A 10,644-nucleotide genomic window follows, 5' to 3' on the forward strand; every position below is an offset into this window, starting at 1 on the left:
GACTCAATTTGATTCATATGTCGAATGAGTCTAGTTTAGACTATGATTCATTGAGTCAATTTAAACCAATGAATAGAGATTCATTAAATTAAATTGATTTGAATCAAAGGTTAGATTTGATCAACCATGGGAGATAAGAGGTCAAGTTTGACTTGACTTGAGAGGGAAGATGAAGGGTCAAGTTTGACTTGACCAAATGCCACCTCATTGTGACTTGGCATGGGCCAACCAATGATGATGTTCCACATCATTAAGGCTACATCATTGTATGCCACCTCATGAGGAAGACTAAGAGCCATGACTCTTGGTATTATATGGAGGTATAAGATGCTCCATTAAGTGACCGGCCACATTAGATGTGCATTCAAGGCTTCTTCTTCTTCCTCCTCTCTTGATCTTTCTCTCCTTCTCCTCCATTGCCGAGACCTCTAAAGGGTGTTAGCACACTCTAAGTGGTTCTCTCCACCTTTTGTTCGTGTGGATACGTGTAGAGGAGTGTACACTTGACACTCTACGAGATCCGGCAACCATTTGGACGAGCGGGATAAGCGAAGGGCATCGCTACAAGGGTAAAACCTTTTCCCATGTAGATCTAAGGTAGATCTAGTGTAGACAAACATGTACATGAATATTTTATTTATCTTCGCATAGATCCGTGGCTAGCTTCGAGGTTTCCGCAACGCAAAAAGTGATTTTTACAGCTCGAAAGTCTAACTGTGGTATCAGAGCCACGTGCGAAGCTTGTACATGTTTGTATTTGTTATTATGAAAAGATTTCAGATCTGTAAGTTTCTGTAATTTTTCTACTTTTATAGATTTTGTGAGTATTTTTCTTGTAGAGGCGAAGCAACAAGTGTTTGGACACTTGTAGGCTTCAAATACCAAGAAAAATTTTCCGAAACGGCAAGGTTTCGCCCAAATAAAATTATTTATTTTTGTGACAGCGGCTTAAGGCGCTATTAGATCAGTTTGGGACACTCGTGATATTCATTTCGCGAGAAGGGACGCTACCCCTAACCCCGCAAGGGGCATTGTCTCACGATCGCGCCCGAAAATCACTAAACGGGACCGCCGAGAAGTTGTGACTCATAAAATTGATAAAACAGTAGTAAAATTATAGAAATTTATGTAAAATACATAATTTAGAATTATGTATAATATTGTGATGGTCATGGCCCAAAAATCCCAATGTGATTGGTTAAAATTGTGTTGTAATTCATAATATAGCCTGCGTGCCATTTTTTGTATTGTGCGTGTTGTATACGATATGCGACCTGCGCGTCGTGCCTTCCTTATTATGTTCCTGTTGTAAATAGATTTTAGACTCGAATGTAACTCGAGTTTCATATTTGTAATGTACAAAATGAAGCGGTGGAAGGTCCACTCAAGAAGGAGTTACGAGGAGGGTGTTGTCAACACATGACGGTCAAAAGGAGGCGCTTAAAGAAGCCGTTGACCCTAGGTTGACCATCCGATTATCTTTTCATTGGCTATATATATATATATAGCATTGCTTATGTGTATGTGATGCATGCTAATGTGGGGTAATTAGTGCCTTAATGCGTATATGATACACATTCATGATTAGATTAGATCTTAATCAAGTCAACTCGAAATGCCTACCAAACTTTGATACCCATCACTACCTCGATCATTTGTTGTTGTTGAATCTGCCAAAGCAGAGCAATGCATATTATCTTGGTAGGATGCGGAGGGACAATCTTGGTCCCGCCTATCAAAGCTTGGGCGAGAACAAACTCAATTAGATTGAGTATAACTAGTTAAGTCAATTGGATTGGGTAAAACTATAGGTATTTTCCAACGGTTGGGAGGATAGGATAAATATCACATTTATCTTGATCCTATAAATAAGAGTTGCATAAAGATGTAATTGATAATTTATCTACCGATCATACTAAGTCTTGGGTGATTTAGCCAAAGCTAACTCAAGGCATAGTATGATGTGGATCTTGTCCCGTGAGAATTATAGCTAATTGATATGAATCTAGTAGTGTGGTTTGACCACATCCATGACTTGATTCTTCAAAAGCCCTATAATTCAGTGGGAGCATCATTTAGTTAAAGGCCTAATTAAATGATAAGCCGAATATGATATTTACTTTCTGCATTATTTATGTTGTAGATTGTCATGTCGACAAACACGAATATTTTCTCCCTGCGTTCTATCCTTGACAAGGATAAGCTCAATGGAACTAATTTCTTGGACTGATACATGAATTTGAGAATCGCTCACACAAGAAAGAAAACTGTACGTCCTGGAGCAGCTCATTCCGGAGGCACCTCCTACCACTGCCACGCGAGGCGACCAAGATGCTTATAAGAAGCATCAAGATGATGCATTAGATGTGTCATGCCTCATGCTCGCAACCATGAACTCTAAGCTTCAGAAGCAACACAAGTTGATGACTGCTTATGATATGGTTGAACATCTTCGTCAACTATATCAAGGACAAGCAAGGCATGAGAGATTCGAGATCTCTAAGGCACTGTTTCAGTGCAAGATGCAAGATGAAACTCCCGTAGGTCCATATGTACTCAAGATGATTGGGTACATAGAGAACCTACAGAGGTTGGAATTCCCACTTGGCCAAGAACTGGCCACTGACTTGATCTTGTAATCCTTGCCAGAAAGTTACAGTCAATTTGTCATAAATTACAATATGAACGAAATTGATAAGTCACTGCCTGAGCTGCTAAGCATGTTGCGAACTGCTGAACTCAACCTTAAGAAGATAAAACCCAACTCCATTTTGATGGTGCAAAAGCATAAAGGCAAGGGCAAGCCTAAAGGTAAAGGAAAGTCTCAAGCCAAGGGCAAAGGCAAGGTAATGAAACCTAAAGGAGGGGTTGCCAAGGATGCTACTTGCTTCCACTGCGGTCAGATCAAGCACTGGAAGAGGAACTGCAAAGGATACTTGGAAGATCTTAAGAAGAAGAGAAATAAGATTTCTACTTTAGGTATATATATTATGGAAGTCAATCTTTCTATTTCTTCATCGTGGGTATTAAATACCGGATGTGCTTCTCACATTTATACTAATGTGCAAGCACTGAGAAATAGCAGGGCATTGACGAAGGGTGAGGTGGACCTACGAGTAGGCAATGGAGCACGGGTTGCTGCTGCTGCTGTAGGAACTTACTTTCTATCTCTGCCCTCTGGGCTTGTACTAGAATTAGATGAATGTTGTTATGTGCTTGCTCTCACAAAGAACATCATTTCAGTTTCTTGTTTACACAAGAAAGGCTTTTCATTTATAATAAAGAATAAATGTTGTTCTATTTATTTGAAAGATATGTTCTATTATAGTGCACCTCTGATGAACAGACTCTACATTCTAGACTTAGAGAACCCCATCTATAACATAAGTACCAAAAGGTTCAAGTCGAATGAAATGAACCGAACCTATCTCTGGCATTGTCGCTTAGGTCATATAAATGAGAATCTCTTATCCCAACTCCATAAAGATGGTTTGCTGGACTCATTTGATTTTGAATCATATGAGACATGCGAGTCATGCCTACTAGGCAAGATGACTAAGACTCCCTTTAGTGGACACAGCGAAAGAGCAACTGACTTGTTAGGACTTATACATAGTGATGTATGTGGCCCTTTCAATGTCATTGCAAGAGGTGGTTATAGGTACTTCATTATATTTACTAATGACTTCAGTAGATATGGTTATGTGTATCTGATGACACATAAGTCACAATCCTTTGAAAAATTTAAAGAATTCAAGAATGAAGTACAAAACCAGCTAGGCAAGAGTATTAAAATACTTCGATCAGATCGAGGTGGTGAATACCTTAGCCATGAGTTTCGTGACTATCTAGCTGAGCGTGAGATTCTATCCCAACTCACTCCTCCTGGAACACCACAGTAGAATGGTGTATCCAAAAGGAGGAATTGTACCCTATTAGATATGATACAATCTATGATGAGTCACACAGATCTTCCTATATCTTTTTGGGGATATGCTCTAGACACAACAGCCTTCACACTTAATCGTGTTCCATCCAAAGCTGTGATAAATACACCATATAGGATATGGACTGGGAGAGATGCCCAGATATCTTTTATGAGGATTCGGGGGTTGTGAGGCTTACGTTCGACGTCAAGTCTCGGACAAACTGAGACCCAAATTCGATAAGTGCTATTTTATAGGATATCCCAAGGAAACGAAGGGATATTACTTCTACATTCCCAGTTACCACAAAGTGTTTGTAGCTAAGACTAGGGTATTTCTAGAAAAGGATTTTGTTTCTAGAAAAACTAGTGGGAGTACGTTCGATCTTGAAGAAGTTCAAGATATGGAGCATAGCACTAAAGCCTTGATGGAAGTTGAACTGGAACCCCAAAATGTTGTGGATGATGAGATTGTTGCACAAGGAGTTGAGGAACAACAACCAGCTCAAGTAGACCTACCTCTTCGTAGGTCTGACAGGATACGTCGTCAGCCTGAGAGATACTCTTTTCTCTTGTATGACCATGACAACGTTATGCTCGTTGAGAATGAGCCTACCTCCTATCAGGAAGCTGTGACGAGACCAGATTCTGAGAAATGGCTAGAGGCCATGAGATCCAAGATGGAATCCATGTACACCAACCAAGTATGGACTTTGGTTGATCCACCTGAAGGTGTCAAACCCATTGGGTGTAAGTGGGTCTTTAAGAGAAAGACTGACATGGATGGACTTATTACCTATATGGGTCGTTTGGTAGCTAAAGGTTTCAAGCAAATTCATGGTATTGACTATGATGAAACTTTTTCTCCAGTAGCGATGTTTAAGTTCATTTGGATCATACTTGTTATTGCAGCATACCATGATTATGAGATATGGCAGATGGATGTCAAAATCATGTTTCTGAATGGAAACTTGCTCGAGGATGTGTACATGACACAACCTGAGGGTTTTGTAGATCCACTCCATACTAGTAGAGTATGCAAGCTGCATAAGTCCATTTATGGACTAAAGCAAGCTTCTCGGAGCTGGAATCTTCGATTCGATAATGCGATCAAACAGTTTGGTTTCATCAAGAATGAAGATGAACCCCGTGTCTACAAGAAGATTGTTGGGAACACAGTTGTCTTCCTTATATTATATGTGGATGACATACTACTCATTAGAAATGACATCCCTTTGCTGCAGTCTGTAAAGACTTGGCTGGGGAATTGTTTCTCAATGAAGGACTTAGGTGAAGCAGTCTGTATTCTAGGCATAAAGATCTATAGAGATAGATCTAAGAGATTACTTGGCCTAAGTCAAAGTACATATATTAACACGGTATTACTACGATTTGCCATGCAGAATTCCAAGAAAGGATTTCTGCAGATGTCACATGGTGTGAGCCTTTTGAAGACTCAAAGTCCCTCTTCTAGAGAGGAGAGAGACCGCATGGATAAGATCCCTTATGCTTCAGCCATAGGATCTATCATGTACGCCATGCTATGTACTTGTCCTGATGTTTCGTATACTTTGAGCATGATGAGAAGATACCAGTCAGATCCAGGTGAACATCACTGGATAGCGATCAAGAATATTCTTAAGTACTTGAGAAGGACTAAAGAATATTTCTTGATATTTGGAGGCGATGGCGAGCTAGCTGTAAAGGGTTACAGTGATGTCAGCTTCCAAACTGACCAGGATGATTATAGATCGTAGTCTAGGTTCGTGTTTTGCTTGAATGGTGGTGAGAGTTCGAGCGGGACACGATTCTTGATTCTACAACAAAAGTGAGTATATTGCTACCTAAGAGGCAGTTTGGATCCGTAAGTTCATTATTGAGCTTGGGGTGGTTCCTAGCATAGTAGATCCTATAGAGCTCTATTGTGACAACAATGGAGCAATTGCGCAGGCTAAGGAACCTCGCTCACACCAGCGGACCAAACACATACTACGACGCTTCCATCTCATTCGAGAGATCATCGATAGAGGAGATGTGAAAATTTGCAGAGTACCCATAGAGGCTAACGTCGCTGATCTCTTGACCAAGGCTTTGGCATAGAGAAAGCATGATGGTCACACTAGGTCATTGGGTGTTAGAGCCTACCCTGATTGGCACTAGTGCTAGTGGGAGATTGTTAGTGAGAGCCCTAGAGCCAATCATATGATGATTGTTGTATGGACTCGATGTATCATATTTTTATATATATAAAGGCATTTCTTTATGGTTATTATACTTACTTGTATTGGTGCCAAATAACTGAGTATAATAGCGTCCTTGAGTAGAAGGTTCTTATCTATATCAATCGATTAATTGAATTGATGATGAGATGATATAGAGAACACTACTCTTAATCATTCCTAGTCAAGTATTAACATTCAGGGACAATGTTAATGCGATGAGACTAGCATGTAGGTCAACTCGATGACTTGATCTCACAATGGATATTAGATATCAAGTTGACACATGGGTATGCATTGGAGAATATATACTGAATTACCCATCATGAGAAAGTATCATGGATTGTTATATGAGTGTCATATACTTTCTCATGTGACTATTAGTATGACTATCAGTCCTTGGACTTGAAGTCACCATGGTTCCCTACATAAGGAGTTGCATACTTTAGCTTCGTCAAACGTCACCCGTAAATGAGTGGACTATAAAGGCGACTACTGGGTATGTAACAAATTATGCGGAGAGATGTGAGTGATGTAGATGGGATCTATCCCTCCTATATAACGGGAGTGACATCATGATTTTTAATAGAGTGAGACCACTAAGTGCATGGTCATGCCCAAATAGGTCAATATGAGATATTGAGATCATTTGATTAGAGTAAGTCTACTTGGAGTTCAAGACATAGATTGATTAGAGGATGACACGGTCTATGCCTCAATTGATCAATTTAGATGTCAAGGATAAAAGGACATTGTCACATATTGTGAGAGTCATAATTAGTAGTCACAATGGTGATGTTGGGTCTCAACATTCTTGTAACTTGGGTAGTAATGATGTGTTGATAGATACCGCACATTACTTATGTTTCTAAATGGGTTTAGGAGCATTGCCAACGTTACATGAACCTATAGGGTCACACACAAAAGGCTGTTAGATGGAAATTAGGTTCACATGATGGACTAAGAGGATTAGGTTCATGTGATGAACAAAATTGGATTAAGATTAATCCAAATTAGACTAATTGAGTTGGACTCAATTTGATTCATGTGTCGAATGAGTCTAGTTTAGACTAGGATTCATTGAGTCAATTTAAACCAATGAATAGAGATTCATTAAATTAAATTGATTTGAATCAAAGGTTAGATTTGATCAACCATGGGAGATAAGAGGTCAAGTTTGACTTGACTTGAGAGGGAAGATGAAGGGTCAAGTTTGACTTGACCAAATGCCACCTCATTATGACTTGGCATGGGGCGACCAATGATGATGTTTCACATCATCAAGGCTACATCATTGTATGCCACCTCATGAGGAAGACCAAGAGTCATGACTCTTGGTATTACATGGAGGTATAAGATGCTCCATTAAGTGGCCATCCACATTAGATGTGCATTCAAGGCTTCTTCTTCTTCCTCCTCTCTTGATCTTTCCCTCCTTCTCCTCCATTGCCGAGACCTCTCAAGGGTGCTAGCACACTCTAAGTGCTTCTTGTTAGCTAGAGCCCTAGAGCCAATCATTTGATGATTGTATTTTGGACTTGTTGTATCATATTCTATATAAATAAAGGCATTTGGTTTTTGGTTATTATACTTACTTGTATTTGTGTCAAATAAACTAAGTATAATAACGTCCTTGAGTAGACGGTTCTCACCTATATCAATCGGTTAGTTGAACCGATAGTGAGATGATATAGGGAACACTACTCTTAATCATTCCTAGTCGAGTATTAACATTCAGGGGCAATGTTAATGCAATAAGACTAGCATGTAGGTCAACTCGATGACTTGATCTCACAAGTCATGGATATAGAGATATCAAGTTGACACATGGGTATACATTGGAGAATGTATACTGAATGACCCGCCATGAGAAAGTATCATGGATCGTTATATGAGTGTCATATACTTTCTCATGTGACTATTAGTATGACTACTAGTCCTTAGACCTGAAGTCACCATGGTTCCCTACATAAGGAGTTATGTACTTTGGTTTCGTCAAACGTCACCCGTAACTGGGTGGACTATAAAGGCGATTACTGGGTATATAACGAATTATGCAGAGGGATGTGAGTGATGTAGATGGGATCTATCCCTCCCATATGACGGGAGCGACATCGGTATTCTTGATAGAGTTAGACCACGAAGTGCATGGCCATGCCCAAATGAGTCAATATGAGATATTAAGCTCATTTGATTGAATGAGTCTACTTGGAGTTCAAGATTTAGATTGATTAGAGGATGACACGGTCTATGCCTCACATTGATCAATCTAGATGTCTAGGATAGAAGGACAATGTCATATATTGTGAGGAGTCACGATTAGTAGTCACAAGGTGATGTTGGATCTCAACATTCTTGTAACTTGGGTAGTAATGATGTATTGCTAGATATCGCTCATTACTTATGTTTCTAAATGAGTTTAGGGGCATTGCCAACGTTACAAGAACCTATTGGGTCACACACAAAGAACAAGTGGATGGAGATTAGGTTCATATGATGAACCAAGAGGATTAGATTCATTTGATGAATCAAATTGGATTAAGAGTAATCCTAATTGGGCTAATTGAGTTGGACTCAAGTTGATTCATGTGTTTAATGAGTCTAATTTAGATTATAACTCATTGAATCAATTTAATTAAATGAATTAGATTCATTATATTAAATTGACTTGAATTAAATAGTTGGATTAGATCAACCATGAGAGAGATTAAGTCAAGTTTGACTTGACTTGAGAGGAAGATGAAGAGTCAAGTTTGACTTGACTTTATGCCATCTCATTGGTGAGTTGGCATTAAGTGGACCAATGATGATGCTCTACATCATCATGGTTACTTAAGTGAAGTGCCACCTCATGGGAGTTACCAAGAGTTGTGACTCTTGGTATCCCATGGAGGTTACAAACCACTTAATTAGATGAAAAGAGTTTCATTTTGCATGTGTAACTCTCATTCAAGTGATCTTCCTCCTCCTAAGCTCTCTTCTTGCTCCTTCTCTTGTCTTGGTCGTGGGTTTCATGCAAGGGAGAAGAAAGGAGAGTGAATCTAATCCAAGAAGAAAGGTTAGTGAAAGTCACATAGAGATTTTAGAGGAGTGTGTTCTCTTCTTTTCCTTTCTTCTTCTTCCAATCCTACCCGAGAGCCCTAGAGAGTGCTAGCACACTTGTGGTGCTCTCTTCTCCATCCTTGTGTGTTAGAGAACATATCTTGTTCGTGTGGATATCACTAGAGAGTTGTCTACGCTGACAACTTCGAGATTCGGCGTACCTTGGACGAGCGGGATACGCGAAGGGCACGCATCGAAGGTATAAAATGATTTTCCTTTGTAGATCTACTGTAGATCGTCGTTTGAAACTCGTACTCATATTTTCAAAAGTTTTTCTTCGCACGGATCCAATGGCTAGGGGGTTTCGGGGTTTCCACGACGCGAAAAAGCGGTTTTCACGGCCCGAAAAACCCAACAGTGGTATCAGAGCCACGTGCGAAGCGAGTACGAGTTTAGATTCGTATTTTTATGAAAAATATAGATCTGTAAACTTTATGTAAATTCATGTTTTTATAGTTTTAATTGGTATTTTTCTCGTAGAAGCGAAGCACAAGTGTTTAGACACTTGTAGGCTTCGAATACCGAGAAGAATTTTCCGAAACGGCAATGTTTCGCCCCAAAATTTTTTGGGACAGTGGGCTTAGGCGCTGTTAGATCGCAAAGGAACCCTCACGATGGTTAAATTGTGGGTAGGGGCGCTGCCCCTAGCCCCGCAAGGGGATTCGTTCCACGATTGCGCCCGAACACGCTAAACGGGACCGCCGGGAAAAATTTACTCATAAAATTGTAAAAATTATGAAAATTACATAAAATTATGAAAAAAATATATAATTTAGAATTGTATATTAATTTTGTGATAGTCATGGCCCAAAAGACCCAATTGGATTGGAATAAATGTGTTGTAATTCATAATATGGCCTGCGTGCGTGCTATGTTTTTTTTTTTTATTCGCGACCTGCGCGTCGTGCGTTTCTCTTATATTCTAGTTGTAAATTAGATTTAGACTCGAATGTAACTCGAGTTTCAAAATTGTAAATTTTGAAGTGGTGGAAGGTCCACACGAGACGGAATTACGAGGAGGGTGCGAGCAACACAAGGTGGTCAAACGAAGAAGCTTGAGAAGCTGTTGACCTTAGGTTGACCATCCGATCTTCTCATTGGCTTGAGAAGATCGTAGTAGGGCCATGACATAATCACAAAATTATTTGATTAATTATTTAATTAATTGTTTTGTGTGTATGTGATGCATGCTAGTTAATTAAGTAATTAATTAGTGCCTTACGATTAGATTAGATCTAAGTCGTGCACATGATGCACCCTTCGATTAGATTAGATCTATCGAGTATATGATACACATCATCGTTTAGATTAGATCTAAAATGTGTCAACTCGTAATGCCTACCATGCCGTGATACCTACCACTACCTCGATCGCATGTTGTTGTTGAATCTGCCAAAG

This window comes from Zingiber officinale, chromosome 5A (genome assembly GCF_018446385.1).
Source record: "Zingiber officinale cultivar Zhangliang chromosome 5A, Zo_v1.1, whole genome shotgun sequence".
In the NCBI taxonomy this organism is placed as follows: Eukaryota; Viridiplantae; Streptophyta; class Magnoliopsida; order Zingiberales; family Zingiberaceae; genus Zingiber; species Zingiber officinale.